A 26,063-nucleotide genomic window follows, 5' to 3' on the forward strand; every position below is an offset into this window, starting at 1 on the left:
AAGAGCACATGGTAGCATTAATAGTCTTCCGCTGCATGATTTTGAATGGCTTTATAACATGCTACACATTATATGGCTAATTTATGATTTACTTAACCAGTCTTCTATCACTGGGCTTTGAAATTGTTTTAGAATTCTTTGCAGTCACAAACAACACTGTGACAAACGTCATGGAGCTGTATCTCTATGCACTTAAATGGTTATGCTAAGCCTGGGAAGGGTGTCTAGTAGGCAGACTGGGTTTAGAAATAAGCCTTCTGTGAGACCGCATGAGCAGCAGCTTTGTTTAGAAAGTTGTTTCCCTGGTTGCATGTGCTTAGGATGATTGGCTGACCCGAGACCCAGGGCACGCCCTGCTGAGCTGTGTCAGCCACGCCACCTGGCACCTCTCGTTCAATCTGGAACCCTGCCATGGGGCTGGTGCCTCCCACTTGGGAGGAAAGCCTTGCAGGGTGGGACACACCGTGCGGTGAGGAAGGAGAGGGCCCTCAGCAATTTTTTTATGACACCAGGCTGCTGTTCAGTGCTTTGGATAATTAAAAAAAAGACCCCACCCAGGCCACATCTTTAGTCTGAAGTGTACTGCGTGTGGATTTTGGAATTGGCTCCTGAGGGACAGGGTGGAAGCCCAGTCCTCCGGGAGAGCTAAACTAGGCTGGAGAAAGTGTTCCAAAAGTATTGTGTGGTGATGAATCCTCCACGGGCAGGACTGAGGAGATGACCTCATAGGTCCTTCCCATCTGCATATCCTGTGATGATCAGAACAGATTTTAGAGTGTGTCAAGGCTCAGAGTACAAACATTAAAAAAATAAACTGGCCCCAGTGGAGTCACAGACTAATATTAACTCCCTATATTTTCAACCACCTCTGCTGTATTTTCAACCACCCTGATATTTGGTGAGGGCGGCATCCTTCCCTGGCTTCCCTTGACTGGGGGAAGCTCTCTCTTCCCATGCTGAAGCCAGAGACACATTCTAAAGCCCCTTCCCCAGGCGCTTATAGATAGCTTCCTATGGTAGTCCTGCCAGAACGTGGAAGGAGAGAATGAATCCACACCCCATCATTGCTATCGTATATAAACTGGCCCCTGATATAACTGGGGAGCTGGGGACAGGGCCTCAGGCTTCCTGCTTCTCCTTCTCTGGATATGTGCCTTCAGCATTTTTTTTTTTTTTTTTTAACTTGGAATGAAAAGAATCCCCGAAGCAGGAATACACATGTGGTTGGGAGATGGTGCGACGCTCCCAATAGATCACAATTGGCCTGACCTAGCATTCGTCCAAATCTCATTCAACAAATATGCATCACCAAAATGTGATACATTCATGACACGTATTTTTCACTAAACTCTTTGAAGGCAAGAATTTTTATCTAAGTTGCTTACTGCTATATGCCCAGGCAGGTCCCTGAGTGACGCAAATGGCTTACACTTGACTACTAACCTAACTGTTATGACTTGAAGCCACCCAGAGGCACGTTGAAAGAAAGGGCTAGCTTTCTGCTTCTGTAAAGATTACAGCCAAGAAAACCCTATGGAGCAGTTCTACTCTGTAACGTATGGGGCTGCCAAATCTGTGGTAACAGGCTTGGTTTGGTTTTGGTTCTATCCCCAGGCATGTAATATGCCCTCAATAAATATTTGTTGAATGAATGAATGAAGTACCTACTATGGCATCTGCTAGATGCCAGAAAAGCAACACGGTCTGATGGAACGGGTTCTAGATTTGCCATTGCAAGGACCTGGGTTCCAATGTTCTGAGACTCTGCATCCTCTCCTGAAAAATGGGACCACCAAAGGCCACCTCCTAGGGAGGTTGTGATGATTACATCTGTTGGTAAGACGCCCAGCACAGTTCTGAGGACCTGGCAGGTGTTGAGTGAGTCCTTATCGTCCTTCTCCGTATGCACATTCTGGATGGTGCAACTCCCTGAGAGTTGAGCCAAACTGAGAAGTTGCTGGGGGGGGGGGGGGGCTGGCTATTTGTATGCTCCTCCGTGCCTCCCTTGAACCTGGTGCAGGAGACTGGCTGTGCCTACACTCAGTCATCAATCTCTTTTCAGGCCACACACCTGGAACTGTGAGCTGAGAAGCATCAGCTCCAGCGGCAGCTGGTTCATCTTACAGATACAGACCAGACCATGGAGAATTCAGAAAAGAGAGAGGAAGGAGGTCGTTGTTCCTCCCCACAAAGAGAGACTGAAGCCCTTACTTTTATTATGTACCTTGGCATATTGGCTTGGCAAATGATGTATTCCTTTTACAGCATTGCTGTGCATAAAACTGCGTGATTCCAACTTATGGGACACCAGAGCTCGATTATCTTTAAAAGTCAAACGTGGGTGACGTCCATCGTCTGTGTCAGGGAAAAAGGCAAAGCCATGCCATGCATCACGATGCTTTGTATGCTTATATTCCCCAAACTAATTGCTTATTTGCTTAAATAAAAGGCTCCACATTGAGTACCAGTCGTTAGCAAATGCCAGCTGATTACATTCCATTAGAATGTCAGAACTTCTCAAGCCATATATTTCATACCGGAAACCTAAGCTGAAATATTTTCATGTGGTAACACTTTGGATACAGGCAAAATAATTTAAACAAATAATTAGCCTTGAGAATAAAAGTGTACACAAAAGCACAATTAATGAATTTACTAATTGTTCTTCCCTGCTGTGGACATTGCTCAAAGTTGAATTTTAAGCTATTACATAAATATCAACCACTATACCAAGCCACAGAATAGGGTGACTCACCATTAGTCATTAATGTTGTCTTAAAAACCAACTTGAGCTCTCAGAGAGAAAATGCACCCACCTAGGTGGACATTATTTTGAAAATAAAGCAAGTCTTAGGTGATAAACTGGTCTTTGAGTCTTTGAGAAACACACACGCACACACACACAAGATTTGTGGATTTCAATGCTCTACGTAAGTATCAGACAGACAACATTTACCTTATTGGAAACTCTCCATTAGCTGAACAGGAGTGAATTTGGCCTGTCCTGAGCATGTGGTCAAATGTGTCCCCTCCTCTTTATCCCACCCCTTGCTGAGATGGAATCAAAATGTGAACTGATGATGTGTCTTTTCAATTAGATATTCTCTGGAGGTAGGTTTACTTTAAAGTGCACAGTTCCTCCTCTTTGTCTTCCTCCTTCTCATTTTCTTCTTTGCTCCCCCTTTCATTCCTACAAAAAGAGGACTTAAAATCCAGGGTGTGCTGATTTTCCTTGAAGGCTGAACGCTGTAGACGATAAAACAGAAACTCTTGTCATATTTTCCCAGCTGAAATCAAAAGTGGGAGAAAGCAACAGAACGATATCCAAGGGTTAGACCATTTTTTTAAACTGAACCCCCCAAATATATATATATATATATATATATATATATATATATATATAAATCTCTGTGTCCCTTAAGGTGGTTGTTTTTTAATGTGACTCTAGAAGATTATTATTTTAAAATTTTAATGAAGAAACATGATAGCAATCACTTGAAACAGGACACTTTTAAGTCTGCTCATGTAAAGATCATTTATATCTCTGGCTTTGGCATCTTACAGGTCTGCATATGTGCTGACATCCATTCATCAAATGGAACAAGCAGACACTCACCACACTGTGGGATGTTTCTTCCTCTCGTCCACAGTTTATAATGTAAGTGACTGATAGATCTGTACTGTTATGGTTTGGTCTCGATAGGGAAAATTGCAAAAAAAATGAGGCCCTAGGATTTTAGAAGGAGTCCCTGGGTGGAGCAAATGTTTAACGAGCTCAGCTGCTAACTGAAGTGTTAGAGGTTCAAGTCCACCCAGAGGCACCTCAGAAGAAAGGCCTGGGGATCTGCTTCTGAAAAACCAGCCATAGACAAACTCTGCAGAGCACAGTTCTACTCTGACACACATAAGGTCGTCATGAGTTGGACTCAACCAAGAAGTGTTTAGAGCCTGTCCAGGAAAAAAAAAAAAAAAAAAACCAAACCCAAGCCCATTGCCATGGAGTCGATTCTGACTCAGAGCAACCCTATAGGACATAGTAGAACTGCCCCGCAGGGTTTCCAAGGAGCAGCTGGTGGATTCAAACTGCCAACCTTTTGGTTAGCAGCTGAGCTCTTAATCACTACACCACTAGGGCTCCATCTTACAGCCTGTAGTGATGGGAAATTCTAGGGGGAGAAAAAGGGGATGAATGGTCTAAAAAAGGGGACTCAACTACTAAAAACAATTTGAAAAAGACACCCTTAAGGCATTTCCTTGGGTGTGAGGGGTGGTTCTAGCATGGAGGGGTGGGAGACAGGAAAGGGTGTGGCTGTCAGTGTCTCTTCTCCTTCCAGATGGAGTAAACCCCCACAGCGTGTAAAGCCACTGTCTCCCCAAGGCACGGTAACCTGGCCCCACAATGCAGCTTAGGGCAGGGAAGGGGGCCGGGTAATGCTGTGATTGTACAGCTCCATGAAGGGTCCCCTCTGCCCGCCAACATAAGGTTTATAATATAAAAACCTGTTCACACACTCCCTTAATTGAGACCCCAGGAGGGCAGGAGAGTGGGGGTAAAAGAGTCAAAGAGGGGCTCTCTTGACACTCAGGCCAGCCTTTACTGGTGACAGCATCAGTGGGGTCGCCATCTCTTCAGTTTGCTTGTGCAGAAAATAGATTTCTGATGGTTTTGGTAATTTCAGAAGAACAGAATACAAGTGTTTATTCCTAAGTGTGTGCTGCAGGGGTCAGGGAGTGAAGGGGGCCAGTGAGGGTGGGGGAGGAGTCAGAGGCTGGCGGGGGTAGGGAAGGGATCTGACTTTGAGGGGACAAAGGACACCGAGAGAAGATGGAAGAGCCCAGGAAGCCAAGGTATTTTTCCATCTTTACATTCTGCTTAGGGCCATCCAAGTCCACAAGTGCAAGCCCCAGTTCCCCTGAGATCCACTGGAGAGCAAATTTCTACAGGCAGAAAACCCTAGCAGAGAAGGCTAGTCTCTGCTCACACAGCTGGGAGGGTTCCCACTGCAGAGGTGCCCGGTGGGAGAAAGATGTCCTGGAGGCTCAGACCACAGCCTCAAAGGGGCTGGGTTTGCTGCCATCTGATTGCTCCTTTATACTGTGTTCTGTACTTGACGTGGGATCACAGAGCAATGGCTGGGTGCCAGGCACTGGTGTCTTTTCCTGCATTTGGATCCTGCCTCAGTCATCCGCCACCTGTGTGACCCTGGGCCAGTTATTTGACCTTGTAATATCTCCATTTCCTCCCATGTAGAGATAGTGATAGATAGCGATAAAAAAAAAAAAAAAATAGGGCCTGCTTTATCAAGCTGATATGAAGATGAAATGAGGTAACAAAAGGAAAGCACACAGACCAGAGTCTGGTACGAAGTTGGTGGCATCGATTTAGCTACAACCCCAATCGCTGTTTTCCTCCAGAGAGTTCAAATTTCTCCCCTGTATGCAAGTGACGAATGAGTCTGAACTGCTTTTAATTTTGTGGGTTTTTTTTCTTTGTTTTGTTTTGTTTTTCTCCTGGAATGGTTTCCAGAATTATTTACCTTCTGGAGAGGGAATTAGAAGGCAGCTAAACTTCTCTGGTTCTGTCGCCGACCCATCACCGCGCAGGAGCTACACAGGTTCATCGCATAGCTAATTAAGAGACAACATTAACGGGATCTGAGTTGGTGCCCTGATAGAGTCGAGCCCTGGCAGATAAATGCCGTGGCGGAGCCAGGCCATTTATTTGAGGAGTATCAGGGCTCCTGTCAGGGCACCAACTCCAGTTCCATTAAAGTGACTGATATTACACCCCGATCTAAAACTGTGAGAGAATCCAATGGGTCTTTTTTTTTTCTTTTCTTTCCAGCGTTAGCAGTGCCCTTGAATGAATGCAGCAGTAACTAGGTGATACGAGCCCCTGCAATGAAGCAACACAATTCATAATGAATTAACAAATGAATTAACGAACATTGAAGAAATTCATTCACAGCAAACACTGCTGCAATTAATCTGCTGCCACTGGCAGGCGCTGTTGAGAGGGCACCGAGCACAGCCAATCCCTCCCCGAATCGGTGAGTTCTTTTCAGGGCTTTGCCTCTGAGCAAATCAATGAAGGACCTGAAGTACCGTTTCTATATTTCTCCCTCTCTCCTTCCAGTTAACTTGATGAAAGGGTTTTGGAGATCCCCTCCCCTTCTCGCTTTAATAAATTCTCTCCAGGCTTCTTTAATTGTTGCTTTTTTTTACCTTTCTCGGGAATAATGATCAATCACTGCATTCAGCAAGCTGATGGCTGACAAATTCTGCTTGACATAATGCACCCATGATTTAAAGGAAGAGCCGTGGTGCTGACTACCTGGCTGCTTCAAGAGGAACAAGGGGGAAATACTGTACCCTCCACGAGGGTGAGGGCTTGGGCATTCTTCAAGTAGCCAAGTGTGTTTCACTGAGTGCCACCGACAGCCTGTCAGATATCCTGGCACCGGCCTCAGAACACTGCCACGTCCTGTCATGGATTTTGTGACATCTTCACCAACCACCTAATCACGACGTCCTGCACACAAGCTAGTGCTGCCTCTTGCCTCTGCTCCCTAACTGCCCCATGTGGGCAAAACTCCCTTCAGAGTCAATAAGACTCAACAAAGGCCTTCAAACCTGGGTGAGGGAATCAGCTACACAAGAAATAAACCTTCACCTAGGGTTCTTGTGCTGAGAATGTTAAACAGCAATTCCACAATGAGAAGTAAACATGGTGGCTGGCTGAGAACCACAAACCAGTGAAACACAGACGGCGTTCATGGTCCAGGCATCACTGGGCCTCAGTCAGAACTGTGTTCACATGCCAACTCGGCCACTTTTATAAACCTTAAACTCTCTGACCCTCTGAGATAAGACACGTAAAACCCAGCACCTAGAACATACAAACACTCAACAAAGGGTTATTGTTGTCAGCTGTTGTTGAGCCCATTTAGACTCATGACGACCCCATGTGTGCAGAGTAGAGCTGTGCTACGCAGGGTCTTCAAAGCCTTGACCTATCAGAAGCAGATCTCCAGGACGATCTACCAAAAGCATCTGTGGGTGGTTTTGAAACACCAACCTTTTGGCTAGTAGTCAAGAGCTTAACCATCTGTACCACCCAGGGTCTCCTCAATGAAGGGTAGTTCCTGTTATTATTGTTGTTATTACTGTCATATGGCCATATGTAGTTGTTACATAGTCCAGACCCAACTGAAAGCAAAGCCAAATCCTGCAAGGGTGTCAAGTCAGAGGAGGAAAGGAACTATCCCATCACAATTAATGATACAAAAAGCAGAATTCACTCTAGGCGGCTTGATTTTTGAAATCCTGTATTACAGCTTCAAGTAGCAGTGAATTTAAATTGAAGACCAGTCCTGTCATTTTTTTGGCTATATAAATTAAAAATAAGTTGAAAATTAAAGGTTCACACACTTTTGTACTCTTCAAAATTCCCATTCCTTGAGTCTCAAAAGCAGATATATTCCTTTCAGCAATTTGCCAAATAAATCTGAAAACACCCAAGACACTGAAACTCATGGGAAAAATTCTTTTTTTTCCAGAAATTTTACAATAAGATTAGTTGTCATAATTATGTCATTTTATATGAAGGTCTATCATTAAGCCTTTTATAAACACAGGCTTACTCTATTTATTTTAATTGCCTCATTAAACTAGTAACTCTTAATTATGCAAATATCTGACAACAACAACAGAAGTCCGCGAAGACTACATGCAAAAAGTGCCCACACTAGGAAAAGAAGCACACAAAGAAACTCACAACTAAGAATTAAATCTGTAAAATCTACACGTGAAGCAAACCAGGGTTTTATGGAGATGGTGACCTACTGCGTCTGTGTACTAAAGAGTAAATTCTATTCTGTTCAGTCCTTGATAAATACACACAATTTCCATGTCGAGCTAACTCTAATTACCAGCCATGTCAATATGAGGTACGTGCCCAAGAGTGCAGACGAGCTTGTGGACATGAGCATTTTCTTGATTTTTTTTTTTCTTGACAGGAATTGGGTACCAGGGACAGAACTTGTGTTTTCGAACCCTTCACTTTCCATCTGGAGTAACAGCAAGATGCTTTAAAAAATGGCTATGCAGGCAAACAGAAATATCTGACTTTGTTAGAATGTGCAAGACTTGTCGCCATTTTAGTAAAAGCTTGCCACCTGACCCAGCCCATCTCACTCTTAGGAATCAAGCTTCTATTTCCTGTTGTTCTCAGAAGCCTTCGTTTATACCCACCTCTGCCTTGGTCTCCTGCCTTACTCAGTTTCTGTATTTCACACCTTGGCTTCTACAATATGTTACGAATCATCTGTATCCTTTCACCTAATTCTTTGTGATTACTTTCAACCTGGCTTTTATTTATTTCATGAGGGCAGAAACAGTTTCATTTATTTTTCTCTCTTCCCTGAGCCAGGCTTACAGTCTCCAGCATACAGAAGGTGTTTCTAAAAGTGTTTATTGAATTGAATGATGGAATGTGGTCTTCTGATCATCTCTTCTCACTCCTATAGTATTTGTCTTCCCTGGAACCTGTTCTACAATTGCTCTTTACCCTTTCCTAACTCACTACCCAAAACTCAGTTGCCGTCAAGTTGACTGCGACTCATGGTGACCATATGTGCGTCAGAATAGAATTGCACTTTTTAGGGTTTCCAGTGGCTAATTTTTCAAAAGTAGACACAAGGGCTTTCTTCTGAGGTACCTTTGGGTGAACTCAAACATCCAACCTTTTGGTTAGCACCCGAGAGCACTAACATTTTCCACCACCCAGAGACTCCACTCAGTACACACTGCAATATGGCTGACTTCTTCAGCTCTCCTGAAGCCTCAAAAATGTGGGGTACCTGTTCTTTCCTTTCCCCACATTTTCTCATGAGGAAATTTTCTGTTTCCTTTGCTCAACAAATCACTTGGTGGCCTCTGGGCCAACTTCACTTTCACCTATAAAATGGCAAAATATTAAAACCCCAATCTATTGTAACCATGGTGGATTTTCACAATAATTCGCAGGAGATGCCATGGAGTCTACATTTCAGCTCAGTGATGGATATATTTTGGGCCTCAATCTTTTCTAGACGTTATTCTCCCAAAAGAAGGAACAGGTATCAGGGCCGGATTATACAATAAGCAAGGTAGGCACAGGCCCAATTGTGCCTTCCCACCACTCTGGAGTGCACAATTTCACCTGTCCCCCACCACATCAGAGATGTGGTGAAACCCATGTGAAATTGCTTACCACAGATTAGTAAGTAAATACCATCAAGGCTCTGTAATGCAAACTGGTGCATACCGCACTTGCTGGCTAATCCACACCTGAGAACAGTGTAGGCCCACCTCCAATTTCTTCAGCATAGGCAGATGCCATGGATTGAATTGTGTCTCCCCAAAATATCTGTCAGTTTAGCTGGGCCATGAGTCCTAGTATTGTTGTGAATGTCCTCCATTTTATGTGACTTCCCTATGTGTTGTAAATCCTATCCCTGTGATGAAACTAGATGGATTAGTGGCAGTTATATTGATGAGATATACAAGATTAGCGTCTTAAGCCAATCTCTTTGAGACATAAAAGAAAGAAGCAAGCAGAGAGACGGGGGACCTCGTAATTGCCAAGAAAGCAGCGCCAGGAGCAGAGCGTGTCCTTTGGACCTGAGGCTCCTGCGCTGAGATGCTCCCAGACTAAAGGAAGATTGATGACAAGGATCTTCCTCCAGAGCCGACAGAGAGAGAAAGGCTTCCCCTGGAGCTGATGCCCTGAATTTGGACTTCTAGCCTACTAGACAGTGATAGAGAATAAGTTTCTCTTTGTTAAAGCCATCCACATTTGGTATTTCTGTTATAGCAGCACTAGGTGACTAAAATAGCAGACATACCGGCCATCACAGAGTAGGAGGAAACCATTCTGCAATAATAACTGTCAGCAGGTATTTCGAAGTGGACATTGTAAAAAAGCAAATGCCCTTTAGCAGTAAGTTAGCATAAAAACCAAAACCAAACTCACTGCTGTTGAGTCGATTACTGACTCATAGTGACCCTATAGAACAGAGTAGAACTGCCCTATAGAGTTTCCAAGGAGAACCTGGTGGATTCGAACTGCTGACTTTTTGGTTAGCAGCTGTAGCTCTTAACCTGTACCCCACCAGGGTTTCCTAAGTTAGTATAACTTAGGAAAAAATAAATATTGTAATCACTTCCTGCAAATAGCAATAAGTGCCTATATTACCCAGAGTCCAGTCAGAAAAAGACAGTTTGCCTCAGCTTAATGGAAGGAATTTTATATGGGGCACTGGTCACAAAGATGTTGGAAAAGTTTAAGAAAATAAAAAGCAGTTGGTGGCAAGACAAACCAGAGATTTCTAACAGCAGGAAGTCCCTAGGGCTTGGGGGTCTAAGGGAGGCAGTGGTGTTTCCAGAGCCCAGGAGCTGGGGTTGTCTGATGGCAAACGGAATCACAGAGGAGAGACTGTACAAGGACTTGGGACCACAGAGGATTTAGTAGGGGTGCCACTTGAAGCAGAAAGAGGAGAGAGAATGCCCTGAATTCTCTTTCTGCCACTCTCTAAATTACCTGGCTCAGAACCCAGTAATTGCAATAACTCCAGTACAGACTTCCGTGGGGCTAAAACCTGTATGGCATACATTCTGAAGGCTTAGAAGCATCTCGACAATGCAAGAAGGACATAAATCTGGACCAAATCTCTTAAAATTTTGTGAGCAGCCATCTAAGATATTCCACTGATCCCAACCCATCTGGAGCAAGGGAGAATGAAGAAAACCAGAGACACAAGGGAAGGATTAGTCCAAAGGACTAATGGACCACAACTACCTCCACCAGACTGAGTCCAGCACAACTAGATGGTGCCTGGCTGTCAACATAGATTGTTCTGACAGGGATCACAATAAGGGGCCCAGACAGAGCTGGAGGAAAATGTAGAACAAAATTCTATCTCACAAAAAAAAGACCAGACCTACTGGTCTCACAGAGGCTGGAGAAACTCCGAGAGTATGGCCTCTAGATACATTTTTAACTCAGTATTGAAGTCACTCCTGAGGTTCACCCTTTAGCGAAAGATTAGACAGGCCATTAAAAAAAAGAGAGAGAGACTAAATGAGCACACCAGCTCAGGGGCAGGGACGAGAAGGCAGGAGGGACAGGAAAACTGGTAATGGGGAACCCAAGATGGAGAGGAGTGGAGTGTTGACATGTCATGGGGTTGGCAAACAGTGTTACAAAACAACTTGTGTCTTAATCCTTTAATGAGAAACTAATTTGCTCTGTAAACCTTCATCTAAAGTACAAAATTTTTTTTTAATTTTTTGACCAAATGAGAAAAAAGTTTGTAGTCTTACCCACATCCATCCATAAGAATTTTTTATTTAACCATTTCTTTTATGAGGAATAACTGGAACTTGATAACAGAACAACAGTACAGGTTCATTTATGGTTACTTGTATATAATTACACTTCGTGGTTTACCGCCTATATTTTGTGGCATACCCAGTGCCGTCGGGTCAATAACGTTTTTATTGTCTTTGTAAAGTCTAGCATTGAGGGATTCTTCCAGGTATTGTCACAGATAGATATTTTGGGTAGGATGGTCACTTCTTGACCATTACAGAAATAATATCGGTGCCCAACCCAGGCAAATAGGACGTGGCCTCTGTGACATTTAATTTTGATTTGGAAAAGATACATGTTACACAACCACAGACACATTTCTTAGTTACTCTTCTCTTTTAGCTTAGGTCATTTCTGACATTTCGTTCCATTACACTAGACCAATGGAACACTTATCTTCTCTTAAAAGATCTTACCCAAGCCTCCATCAAAATGTGAGATACTAGAATGTTCTTTTTCTCCCAAAGAGTACCTTAGAGCTTCTTCTAGTTCCCCTCTTTCTTTTTCTCTCTTTCCTCTTCTTCCTTGAACACGTCTCTCTTTGTAACTAAGTCCCTACCCCAAGTTCTAATCATCTTTTATCTAAATTTTTTATTGTTTTTCCTCCAAAAACTTCCTTTTCACTAACCAGTTGGAAGGTAGAACCATCACTTAACCAATTATACCAATCCTCCTGCTCAATTTAGAGTTTCAGTTTGGGCACCTGGCTGTTCCCACTCTTTCTGATGCTCCCTTTCCCCTCTCCACTCCTGTCCCTGGTCTGTTGTATGGCCTCCAAGAAGCATCTCCTGCTACTTGCCCTGCCCCAGTGCCTTCCTCTGACCTATAGCCATTTCCCTTCTCCCATGCTGTAGAGGACTTCCTGTCTTGAATCCAACCTCTACCTTACACAATTCTTGTAACCTATTTTGTTCACAGAGTCTTAAAACTTGTTTTTGCTCTTCTGTCTCTGAAAGAGCATGTCTACCCTTTTCATTACAACCTTGGGAGGGCTGACGGTGCGGATAACCAAGGGCTACCTGGGAACCGAAGCACACCATGAAGGGCTATTTGTATATGTTTAGTCTGTTTTCTAACCTTTTGTTAGAGAAATAGATCCCATTCTCTCGGGCGTCACAGAGGAAAAAGTCCTAAGTTTTTCAGAAATATTGACAAATGAACATGTTCATCATATTCAATATTTGGGGTGTGTAACCTTAATGGATTTGTTTAAATTCATGTTTTGTTTCCCAAACCTGAGCTTGTTCATGGCCTCCCTTTCCTGACCCAAAAGCAGGGACGGATTATCCAATAAACAAAGTACAATCCATAGTGCACAATTTCACATGTCTTTCAGGAAACCTATGTGAAATCGTGCACTACAGATTAGTAAGTAAATACAAGTTAAGCCCATGTGGACCTTGCTTACTGGTTAATCCACCCCTGCCCAAACACAAGCATCTTCCCCCAAGTACAAATCAGAGCAGAAAATCCAGGTTAAACCAAGCTCTCTGGCAACTGGAGCCTTATTCCAGACCCAAACTCCTCCACACCCCAATCCTGGTAGCTGCGGAAGGCAACTGCCTGTGTTTCAAGGACAGAGACCCTCCGTGGAGATGGAGACATCTCAGCCTCCCATCTTAATGAGTTTAACTCCAGAGATGGGCAGCCAGAGCGCGCCCGCTGAGCATAATTACCCTGATGGGGCACCTGGGGAGAGATTGTCACAAAGATAACTGGGTCTTAGGCTATTTAGCACTTTACAGATGAGAGTAAGGTGGTGACTTGGAAAAATGAGGTCTGGTTGAGATAGGAAGATTGCTATGGTTCATTTTCCACCCTCCTGTAGAAAGAAGCATGAACTGTTGTGTTGTTAATTGATGTGCATGGGCTCCAGGCACAAAATGGACTCAGGTGAGAAATCACAGGATCCCAAGGCTGGTCAGGACTGGAGGGGTCATCCTGGCCATGCCAGCCTCCAGGCAGGACTGCTTACACAACATCTCGGAAGGAGCGCCTCTACCCTTTTCATTACAACATAAGGAGGGCTGAATGCACAGATAACCAAGGGCTACCTGGGAATTGAGGTGCGCTACAAAGGGCTACCTGTATGTGTTTATTCTGGTTTTCCTTGCTTAAAAGCCTTACTCGGGGTCAGGTGCAGGTCCCTAACTCAGGCAGCTTAGAGCAGCGCACTGAAATGTCACAAATTCACCTGGCAGCATGAATATACTGACAAACACACAGGAAAATATATTGAATCATCTTGTGCAAATTCTCACCTCACCCAGGAGCTGAATGAGGACAGTGAGCTGCTAACTACTATCAAACCCTTCCTGTGAGCAGGGCTGGGTGGGATGGGGCTTCTGTGTTTCACAAAGCATGGCCCATGGAGAACCTCAGACAGGCAAGGGGGTAGGGTTTGTTCGTACTCTTGAAGCCACTTAGAAGCTGAAAATCAGGCGTCTGCAGAAAACTCTGTGGTAAATGTGTAGGTTGGGAGAAAATAAGGGCTTGGGAACTGCAACCTCCATGCTGGTTTTAATGTCTTCTCCACCCATATTAATGTAGTAACACCGAGAGGTTGTGTTAGGATCTGATGTTAGTAACAGTCCTGGGTGGCACAAATGGTTTGCTCTTGACTAGTAACCTAAAGGTTGGCAGTTCAAACCCATCCAGTGGTATCGCAGAAAAAAGACCTGGCCATCTATTTCCATAAAGACTACAGCCAAGAAAATCCTAAGAAGTAGTTTAACTGTAACACAGGGGGTTGTCATGAGTCAGAATCAACTCAATGGCAACGGGTTTGGTCTGCAGTGAGCCAATGGGTGTGGGTCCCAGGAACTGCCAGAGAGGACCAACCAACTCATGGTGCAGGTGAGACAAGACCATACCTACCAAGAAGCCTGGGCAAGTTCCCATGATACCAGGATACAAGGGACAGCAATAGGGTAAGTAGGCCCTTCTCCCTGAAAACAACCAAGTGTAACTTTCACTCCAGACAGTCCACACAGGGAGCCACTGGTTTTTACTTGTCTCTGAAACCTCTAGGGTAGATTGAGGAATTCATCCTTTTGGCCAGAGCTCGACAACTATAGCCTATGGACCACACCCAGGCTGGGCCTGTTTTTGTATAGCCCACAAACTAAGAGTAGTTTTGACATTTTTAAAGGGTTTAAAAAAACAAAAAAGAATATGCAACAGAGACCATATCTGGCCCGGAAACCTAAATTATTTAATATCTGGCCCCTTACAGAGAAATTTGCTGACCCCTGCTCTAGGTCACTGGTTCTCAAATTTCCATGTTCATAAAAATGGCTTCGTACACTTATTAAAATGCAGACTACCCCTCTCTGACAGCTGACTTAGAAGATTTTGGACCAGGCCCATGTATCTGCGTTCTAACACCCACTGAAGGTGATTCTAAGGCAGGTGAGCATAGGATGGTCTTACAATATTCCCTTCAGTAAACCAATAAGTATATATTTCACAATTTTTGCTGAATGTGGTGAGAGACACAATTTATGAAAGATAACTCACCGACTCCATTAAAGAATTTACAATCTAGTTGGAGAAGGTGAGGAAAATTTCTCAAAGGAAGCTATTAGAGTTAATTCAGGAGTAGGTGGCATGGGTCCAGTTCCATAGGAACCGGGAGTTTGGTTGCAGAGCCACCAGGTATGCTTACGGTGGCCCTGACTGTGGCAGTGTGGAAAGGAGTGTTTGAGGACGAATTGGCTAGGTGTGGGATTTGAGAGGATGTCACAGGCATTTGCAAAAGCACAGAACGAGCTATGAAGGTGGGGCAGAGAGAATGGGCTGAGCACAGAGGACAGTCTTGATATCAGGATCTATGGCCTCCTCTTCACAGCAGGAATTAGTCAGAAGAGGAGCTTGTCCTTGATGCCTTTTCTACTTCAAGCCTCATTAGATCCTAAACCTAAGGCAACCAGGATTCTACACCTTTCTAAAAAACTTTTCAGGTTATATCTTCCTTGTAGTCTCTGCCATTTGACACATAAGCAAAGCCACCCTTGCTTACACAACACTTCCCTTTCTGTGTTCTTTCTCCTCATACCTCTCTGCTTGCTTCTTCTCTGTCCCCCATGGCCCACCTTTTCTGTCCATTTATCACCTACTTGCATCCACACGTATTCTCTAAGCTCCTTCCTCAATGATTTATATTTTTTATTATGTTCTAGTAATTTGTGCCTGTTTCTTTGCAAATTATATTCCTGTAGACTAAATTGTTCTTTCCATATCTCCTTCTTGATTGTAGAGAAAATTCTGACTCTTCCTTCAAGATCCAGCTCAAGCATCCTCTTTTCTGTGAAGCTAAACTTTCTCTAATCCCTTTCCTCCCAAAGAGAGCTAAGCAAGTTTTCATTTTGCCCCATCCTGGTATCCTGAACAAAGCAAAATGACAGGGCTTAGATTGTGTCACAATTATTTGTTTTCATTTCCACCTGTCACTTCTATGAGACTGATGTCATTGAGGTTAAAGACCATGTTTATTCACCTCTATTTCCTTGGGGCCTAGAAGAATATATGGAATAGTGGTTAGTATTTCTTCAGTGAATTATTAAACGATTGATGAGCAGCGCGTTTTCCATTCGTGGAGGCCCCTAGACAACAGATGAGTATGGTCTTGCAAATGCTATCAGTGGGTTTTGTGTAGGTTCATAAATAGGAGGTGACATGATGATTCCATTTTAGGTAACATAAAAAAAGTAGAGGTAAGTAGAGGTCTAATGTCAACCTGTTGAAGAGGTAGGAAGACAGAGATTCTCCCCAGAGGAATACAATGTCCTACTTCTTCTATAATAACCCGTTGCCATCCCAGCATCTTTAAATTCGATAAACTGCCCCATAAGGTTTCCAAGGAGTGGCCAGTGAATTTGAACTGCCAACCTTTTGGTTAGCACCCGAGCTCTTAATCACTGTGCCACCAGGGTTCCTCCTATAGGGACCCCAAAAGATGCAAGATAGTAGTCCAGAGCCCAAAGAACTAATAATCTAGTGAAGTTCACAAACCATTAAAATGTACACCAGAATTATATGAGATATTCAGACAATAGGCCTGGGGGTGAGATATATGAACAAATGCTTAGAGACATGAAAGGAGAGGTGTGTTAGAGAATGCAAGACCTGCACAGTTAAGGTACAGGATCTGGTTAGGAAAGGAGTAGACAAGTATCCCAGAAAGGTGTGTTGGGCTCTGCTGTCCTGGGAGCATAGCCCAGATTCCTAGGGCCCCCTTTCATTCTACAGGTTGCCATTTAGATGGTGTTATGGATTGAATCGTGTCCCCCCAAAGATATATTGAAACTCTAATCCCTGTACCTGTGAACATGACCCTCTTTGGAAATAGGACTTTTCTTGTGTTATGTTAACAAGGTCAATCTGTAATAGGGCGGGACCTAACCCTAATCCTTCCTGAGTAGTGTCTTATAAAACGGGAAAAAAGACACAGAGATAGACACACACAGAGAAAGAAGAGACCACGTGAGGATTCATCTACAATCCAAGGAATGCCCAAGATTGCCCGGGGCTGTGGACAAGGAAGGGCCCTCACCTAGAGCTGATGCCTAGATTTGGATTTCTAGCCTCCAGAACTGTGAGGCAATAAATTCCTGTCCTTCAAAGCCATAGACTTGTGGTATTTTTGTTATGGCAGCATTGGGTAACTAAGACAGACATTGTGGCTTCTCTTATTTGCTAGATCCAGCCAGCTTTCTCTGGGAAGCCCTCCAGTGGCTTCTCAAATTGGTGATGAAAAATTCACACGATGTGTTGACTAAACACCAATCCCCCACCCCCTGCACCCTAATACTTAGCTAGTCATTCCCCTAACCCACTCCATAATCAGTGCCTATGGCACTGGGCTGCCAAGGGAGAGGATCTCCTTGAGGGCAGTGGATTCCATCCTTCTATGCAGGGAGTTAACAATCTGGTATGTCTGTTATTCTAGGGAGGGAGGAAAGGGAGGGCACAAAGTGAATCTCTGACCTTGTCAGACATCCTAACAAGGATGCACCATGGCCTTCTCTTCCCCAGCCTGGTGACAGGGTTTGCAGCTAGCACCAAGGGAAGTCCCATCTCCTGTCTTTCCAAAGGTTTGATCTGCTTTAAGCTCACGGCCTTCCTTAGAGGCGGATGGAGGTGGCACCAGACATTGTCTTCCCCAGCATTACATGCGAGGCAGTGTGTTTCGGGGAAGGGCTGGCCCTCACCATCCCCTTACTCCTTCCTAGTGAGGACAAAAGCAGAAACACAGAGAAGAAGCCCAAGAGCGATTTCCCCTGCACGGAGTGGAGTGTCTCCCTTGCCTCTGCACGCTACTGCCAGCCTGCTCTGAACCGAGTAATTGGCATGTGCAGATTGATCAGCAGCGGTGTGTGGCTTACAGACAGCTGGGCAGACCTGGTGCTTAGGTATTTCCACCGGTGTTCTGAGCTAGCTATCCAGCAGCTGCCATCTCTTTTTGTTTGTTTGTTTAAGTAACCACAGATGTGAAAGACAGAATAAGAAAGAGACAGAGAGAGAACATTTCCCCTTTCTCTCTTACAGTTCTGCCTTGACGTTCAGAATCTTCTTTCCTGCCCACTCTAAGCACTCAGGGCCATATTAGATTCTATTTTTGTACCCATTCTTCAGTGGGGATGAGGTTTGCTTTGGCATCTGAGCTACCACCTGCCGTATGCTCTTTAGTTCCTTTTTGCTGTAAAGCTCGCTTTGGGTCTTGGGTCTCCTCACAGCTCGTTCTGTGGAAGAGAAAGGAGCATTTTGGTCTTAAGGAAACTCCCAGTAGGTCGCCAGCTTCCTCCAGATGGAACTCTGCCCTACTGTAGCCTCTGTGAAGCTCTGCTACTACCTCAGCTTGAGTATTTCTCTCCATCTAACAGGCAACAGCCCTGAGAACAATTGTCTTGGAGGAGGGAGGAAGAGTACGTGCTGAATACAGCCATGCAGGGAAAAGAACCATTTTTAAAGCTCTCCTGAATGTTCGGTTGTGTGAATTCAGGATCTTGAGTGTTGTGGGGCTTCAAGCAGGTGAAAACATGAGATGAAAGGAAATGAAGTGGCTGCTGACAGGCTGGAGAACACGACTTAATCAGCAGCTAAAATCAATGAGTCGAAGGCGGCCTGCCCCTAGCAAAAATCAATCAGGGAAAGGACTGCTGACCTAGATTCCCTCCTATATTTGTAGCTGCCCCCAAGACCACCCAGAACTCTTCCTACCCTACTTGTGCCCTGCCCGAAATGCTAATGTAGGGTGTAACTCAGTTGCTTCCTAAAAATTGCCTGGAAATCTAGCTTCCTACCCTGAATTAATAGACATAGGCCAACCGTTGCAATGAACAACCCCAAATCTCATAGGATCAACACAATAAAAGTTTAGTTTTTCCTCACATAAAGACTATCACGGATGTCCCTTCTCTGGCAGCTTTTCTGGGGTGCTTTTCTCCAAACCATGACACAGGCATCCAGGCTTCTCCCATCTGCAGATGCCCCAAACTCTAACCCAGGGCCTCCCAGGTGACGTGGAAAGAGAAGAGAGCATTGGAAGACATACTGGGGACTAACCACCTTGGCCTGGAAGTGACACTTATGACTTCCATTCACATTCCATTGTCCTGCATTGACCCCTCCTAGCTGTCAGGAGTTGGGAATACAAGCCCTGGCTGGGTACCTTTGGAAGCTAGATACCTGGCTACCAAAATCCTCTACATGCCCTGAAAAACAAACAAATATCACTGGAAATGTTTCTGTATTCCTACCTGTTCTGGATCTCTTCACTATTGCCTCAGAAACCCAACCAACATTCCAATTGCCTTGGTCCAATTTAGCCTATTCCATCATATCATCCCTCTTATTGTCTAATTTTTATTGAACTTCATAGGACCTATTCTCCTTTCTCTTCATACTTTCTGATTGTTCTCTAGAACTTCTCCAGTTTCTCTGCATATATTATCTGTTCTGGTCCCTTAAAGGAAGTCATTTACTGTAGTTGTTATAGAACCATATCCTATTGTGGGCAGATTTAAGTTCTGATTTATCAAGGTTCCTGAGACTAGAGCTGTAGGTGATAGTAAAGTTATTATTTTGCATTTATCATGGTCTTCCACAACTTCTAGGGTACCAGAGAGCTTTTCTGATATTGTGCTATCTGCAACATCAAGCTACCAAATAGCAGGTCCCCCCACCAAGGCACAAAATCTATGACAGTGTTCAACCCTCCTCTCTTCTCATAATCTCCTCTCTGATCACCTCAGCCAGAGGGACCTCCGTCTCTCCTCTATGGAGCCTATTGTCTGAATACCTCATATAATTCTGCTATACATTTTAGTGGTTTGTGAATGCCACTAGATTATTAGTTCAGTGAGTTCTAGAATCCCGTCTTGCATATTTGGGGTCCCGTAGGAGAATCCCTGGTGGTGCAGCGAGCGATTAAGAGCTCAGCTGCTAACCAAAAGTTCAAGTCCACCAGTTGCTCCTTAGAAACCCTATAGAGCAGTTCTATTTTGTCCTATAGGGTCGCTATGAGCCAGAATCAACTCAGCGGCAACAGGTTTGGTTTGGGTTTTGGTATAGGAATCCCTGAGTGGTGTAAATGGTTGACGTGCTTGGCTGTTAACCAAAAGATTGGAGGTTCAAGTCCCAGAAACACCTCAAAAGAAATACCTGACGATCTGCTTCCAAATATATCAGCATTGAAAACTCTGTGGAGCACAGTTCTACTCTGACACACATGGGGTTGCCATGAGTTAGAATTAATGCCACAGCAGCTGGCTTTGTTTTTTGCTTTTTTAGTATATATATGTGTATACATACATACATACATACAGTGCTGATTCAACTATTATGGTTGAAATAAATTTTGGCTAAAATGAATGAGTTCTCAGAAAACGGCAACTTGAAGATTTGCCCCTGTAAACTATACATCTCAGAAAAAAAAGCTATTATCAACAAAGACCTTTACGTATATATACCACCCTCACCCCTTTCAAATTTTTCTCAAGAATTTGGGAGTCGTGTTGACGGATAAATCCCACTGTGCTTAGCTAGCCATTCCCTTGTCCACTCTGAAGTCATCTGGAACTTCCTTCACTTGCTATCATTTGTCCCATCCTCCAAAGTTAGAATCACTCATTGCTAAGTTTTAGTTTTCAGGCTCATGGAGAAGTATTCTCATTTGTGTCCTTTTCCATCTGACTCTTTAAACTAATCCTTCTTGACTTCAGATCTTTGCACAAACCTCCTGTGTCATCACTGGGGAGTTCTGGGCCCAGAGCAAAGGTAGGAGGCAAAAAGCCCCAAATCTGCAAGTTTTATTTCATTGGTACATGTATTTAATCCATCTGCAAACTGCTCATTGGCTAGCATTGCAGGCTTCTCTCTCTGGGAACACTAAGGTATGTGTATTCAACAGTGGAAAATAAACATAAGATTTTATTACAAAGTGCCACTGCCGCTCCTGGCATGAGTAATTTGTGCACCTGCATTTTTAAAATGTTTCAAAGTTTCTCCCCTTGGTGGATTCTGTGGTAGCAGACATTAGCTTCCCGGCTGTCACAGCCTGGTTCTTGTAGGTGCCTGTCACTTCTGCCCATGCTCTCCAGAAGTCATTCTTCCCAGAGCAGATAGCATGCAAACCTGTGGCTGACTGTCCATGCAAACTGAGAGTACAGCTTCCTGGCTTGTTCTACTAAATGCCTTTCTCCCAATAATTCCCAAAATTATGGAGTGTGTTAATTACAAGTGCCAAAGAGTAGGAGAAAGACCATCAAAGGAAGAATAAAGGTTGATATTTGTTCCAAAGACAAGGGAATATTTTTTGGAGACCAACGCAGAGATGACCCCCATCACCACACCCTTAGCCTGCTTTTTTGAAAGCACAGAAGCCAAGTCACTTGCCTCATCATTGAGCATCTTCTGCGAATAAGACAATCCAATGTGTATCAGATGGAAATGAGGCCCTCAGTCAATAAGAGAATCTGGCTCCAGGGAGCATCAGGCTTCAAAAATGGGATAGAGGCATTGGAAGAGGACGGCATTTTTGTTCAGAGCGGGGCACAACATTCTGGCTTTCTTTTATCTTTTCCTTCCCTTTCATTTGCAATTATTCTGATTTTTGCAGGTGTCTAAAGTCAGCTCTGTGTGCACAGTGCTAACTAACAGTTTCCCCTGTGATACCGTAATCTCCTAGAAATGTTCGCCAATTCCTTCCAATGTCCCCCAGAACAACCCAGAAGGCTGGCAATTCCAAGCCATCTTAGGCACGTTAATACTTTCTTAAAGTCATATCACAGCACACTGTGCACTTCTCCCTCGAACAGCAGGTCTCAGAGGAAGATGATTATGATGTGGTTATACACAGAGTTGATCGTTAGAGCCTCTGTCTCTGTAAGCAACATCAGCCAGATAACTTGATCTAAAGAGTATTTATTTATCTGTCCAATACTGCAAGTGGAGACAGAGGAAGAGCCACTGAAGGAATCACTGGGTGTGAAATCTTCATTGTTCAATGTGATCGAGAGCAATAGAATTCTTGTTTCATTTCAATAGTACCGAGTTTCCAAACACTGTGTACCATTTGCCTTGGGAGCTACCTGACCCAGGCACAGAATTTAACTTACATGGCATTTTGAATGATTTAAATGCAAGCTTGATCTGGTTTTGGTCCAAAGGGTTGTAGTGGTAGGGTATTGCTTTCACTGCTGAAGTTCCAGATCCTAATTCTTGTTTTGGATGAAGTTCCTCTTGCCCCATTGTCCATTTCTGAGCTTGACTGTCTATCAAACTAATTTTTATGATTCCTTCCTGGAAGAATAGCAAACACCTCACTTTGATTTCCTCTATAATTTTACACATTGATGCTCATGGTCAAGTCATAAGTTTAAACTCAGGGAAACATTTCTCAAGCAATCCCCTAAAACTTCCTAACTGGGCTCTCTGTTCCTTCCTGCCTTAAAAGAATATATGAACCTTTGCCAAAAAAAGGGAAGACTCTTTGAATTGTAACTAAAACCACATATCCTCACACACACATACATGAGTGTGTGCACAAATAGAGATAGAGAAAGGGAAATTAACTCCCAATATCGGTTTATTTAGAGAGAAATCAAAGGCTTATTTTGACACAGGTGTCTGAATTGTTTCACACTTAGGTTGCTCATGAAATATTATATTATGTTAACAATACTAGAAGCAGACTAGGTAACAGTTGAAGAAATGATCGCCACACTTAGCTGTGTTTTACATTGAGTAAAAACAAAACCAGTTGCCTGCCATCAAGTTGATTCTGACTGATGTTGACCCCATACATGTCTGAGTAGAATTCTGCACCATAGAGTTTCAATGGCTGATTTTTTTGAAGTAGACCTCGAAGTCTTTCTTCCAAAATGCCTCTGGATGGGCTTGAACCTCCAAATTTTCAGTTAGTAGCTAGGAGCATTAACCATTGTATCACCAAGGGGCTTCTTACATTGAGTAGTACTTGATAAATATACCTTTACTTGGATGCAGTGTTGCATAGGTCTGACCTAATTATCTCAATAATTGAGAATGAGGATACTGTGTTAGAATAAGTAACTGTTAAGATGAACAACCTGGGACAGCCCAAGATGGCATCTTAGTCACACACACCACTCAATCCCCCGACAGCGAAGAACTGAAAAACCAAGTGAAACAGATACAGATGAAAATCTGGGAACCCAGAACAGTAAACAAAAGGATGAAGAATTACATTGAACAACAAAAGGAAGGAGAAACTGAATGAAAACAGCTAACGAGGAGACTTATGGACTGTAGGCAATACCAGCCAGCCCAGGTCAGTGTGGCCATCTTGAGACAAACTGACCAGTGTTTCTGGGTGAGGAGCACAGGAAGGCAACTTCACAAAATTCCCAATAGGAGACAGAGATGCTGAGTAGACAAACCTGGAGCAAGCAGGTGAGCAGAACACAAACTGGATTAAGGAGAGAAAGTGCAGGAAAGCAGGTGAGAGGCTTATGGATCCAGGGGACCACACAACAGGGAGGGAGCCAGAAAATAGGGACAGAACTACTCACCAGCAACAGTCTCTGATCATTTGGGTGGGTGGCGCTGGCAGAGTTAAGGATCCTTGTAGTGGTGGCAAGAGATCCACCACCTGAACAGATGCTGGACAGCCCCATCCCCCCCCCACCTCACATTTGGTCATGGCTGGGTCTTGATCCCTGGCTACACTCTGCAGAGAGAGTCCTGGTGCACATGCCAGAGACTGGGGAAACATGCTGTCCCTTCCTCCCCACCCCCACCCTTCTGGTGACCAGTGGTGAGCTTCCTACCTCCAGCCTCTGCCTAGCAATCCAAGGCATGCACTCCTGCACCTTCAGACCCATGGCCAGAGGCTGGTGCTCACCCTGACCATCCCTGCATTGCCCAGCAATCCATGGCTTGCCTGTCTGCCACTCCACCTACACTGCAACTGGCAGTTAAAGTTTCCATGCCTTTCATCCAGTGACTGGTGACCCATGAACCCTTTCCCCAACTACCCAGCAACCTGTGATGCTCACATACAGCACCCAACCCAGAAACCAGCAGAATGCTTCCTGCACACAAGCCCCAGTGACCAGCCAGACAGATGCATCACTTCACCAGCAACATCAGTCACATCCTGGCAGGTACCATCTGTACCTCTGCCAGATGATGAGCAGGAGATCCTAGTGTCCTCATCCAGCATCCGTTTAGCTGCAGTGTCACACATCCGACACCCAAACAGTTCCAGCAGCCCATCTGCACTTGCGCTGAAATCCTTGATACCCCACGACCTGCTGAGATACCAGTTTGTACAGGCACAGTGGGCCTACCCTGTCCATTTGGGTAGGACTCTCTCACAGCAGACACAAAGAACCCCTGCCTTAACCTCCAGGTAATACACTAACTGCAAGCACCAACCCAGAAGGATCCCATGGCCCCACAAGAGCAGTGAAGGGACCCTGACTACCCAACACATGTCACCCAATATCAGGGAAAAACCTACTCTCAGTAAGAGAAAACATACAAGCCTGACCACAGAGGGCTCATGCATGGACCCACCATACCCACTAGTGAGATGAAATCATGTCCAGCCAACAAACACCATCAAAGTCACACACAGACCAGAACCACAAAACAACAACAATTAAAATAATTCAAAGGAAGAAAGCCATTCTAAAAATAAAGAGAAGAAACAAAGCTCCAGATACATAAAGAAAAGCAAAAAAATTAGCACAAAACAAACATACATACAATCAATAAATAAATAAATTAATTAATACCTTAATGCCTTTGAGACATCTGACAATAACAAATCATATGAAAGAACAAGATAAGATGGCTCAAACAAATGAGCAAAATACAGGGGCAGAAAATGTTCCTGAGGAAGAAATGGTAATAGACCTATCTGATAAGGAATTCAAAAGATTTATATACAGTATCATCAAAGAGATCAAGGAGAACACAGACAAAAACCTAGAAGAATTCATGAAAACAATACAAGAACAAAATGACAAAATAAACAGAAAATTAGAAACCATACAAAAACAAGAAGTCCAGAAGGTTAACAATGAAATATCAGATATAAATGAATCAATGGAAGGACATAGAAGTAGAATTGAATCAATAGAAGAAAGAATCAGCAAAACAGTGGACAATTCCCTTGATACAGATTTTTTTTAGGAACAATCTGAAAAAAGAATGGAGAGAAATGACAGTCCAAGAGTTATATGGGACACTATCAAAAGGAATAATTTACACATAATAGGAATTCCAAAAGAGGCAGAGAAAAAAAAAGTACAGAGAGAATTTTCGAAGATACATTGGCAGAAAACTTCCTAAAGATGAAAAGGTTTCCATTCAAGAAGCTCAACGAACCCCATACAGGATAGACTCCAAAATAAAGTCATCCGAGACATATCATAATCAAACTTTCCAAAACCAAAGAAAAAGAAAGAATTCTGAGAACAACTCATGAAAAACGAAATATCACCTAAAAGGAGCACCAAATAAAAACTAAGTGCAGATTTCTCAGCAGAAACCATGCAGTCAAGAAGGCAATGGAATAACATATAAAACTATGAAAGAAAAGAAGTGCTAGCCAAGATTCATATATCCAATAAAATCGTCTTTCAAATACAGTGGTGAAGCTAGGACACTCCCAGATAAACAGAAATTAAGAGAATTTGTAAAAACCAGACCAACCTTACCAGAAATATTAAAGGGAGTCCTTTGGACAGAGAACCAACAACATCAGACAACAACTTAAGATTAAGGCACATGACAGCATCACCCAGATTCAGATTCAGATAAAGAATTCTGAAAAGTAAAATAAAGCTGCAAAATTGAAAAGAGGGAACCAGAGAGGTCAATATGTAAATGATGGTAACTTCAAAACAAAAAAGTGGGAATAAATGGTGTAGTTATAGGACTTCCATATGGAGAAAAAGTCAAGGTGATATCAAGACATAACAGATTGTTTTAAACTTTGGAAGATAAAGGTAAATTTCAAAGTAACCATGAAAATTAATAAATCTACTCACCAAAATAAAGAAGAAAACCAAAAAAATTCAGCAAACACAAAATCAACAGCAATGAAGGAAACAAAAAGAAAATCCATAAATAAAAAGAACTCAGTAGAGAAAATTAA

At 43.5% G+C, this 26,063-nt stretch overlaps 1 long non-coding RNA gene across 1 annotated transcript in view; it reads right to left on the reverse strand.

Moving 5' to 3' along the window:
- Positions 1 to 5,527: 5,527 nt before the first annotated feature.
- Positions 5,528 to 26,063, reverse strand: part of LOC126085420 (uncharacterized) — a 120,114-nt gene continuing 99,578 nt past the window's right edge. Inside the window, exon 4 of the long non-coding RNA XR_007519272.1 lies at positions 5,528 to 5,628. This is a non-coding gene — a long non-coding RNA (uncharacterized LOC126085420). The remainder of the gene's footprint in view (positions 5,629 to 26,063) is intronic.

The sequence above is a fragment of the Elephas maximus genome, chromosome 11 (genome assembly GCF_024166365.1).
Source record: "Elephas maximus indicus isolate mEleMax1 chromosome 11, mEleMax1 primary haplotype, whole genome shotgun sequence".
Taxonomy (NCBI): domain Eukaryota; kingdom Metazoa; phylum Chordata; class Mammalia; order Proboscidea; family Elephantidae; genus Elephas; species Elephas maximus.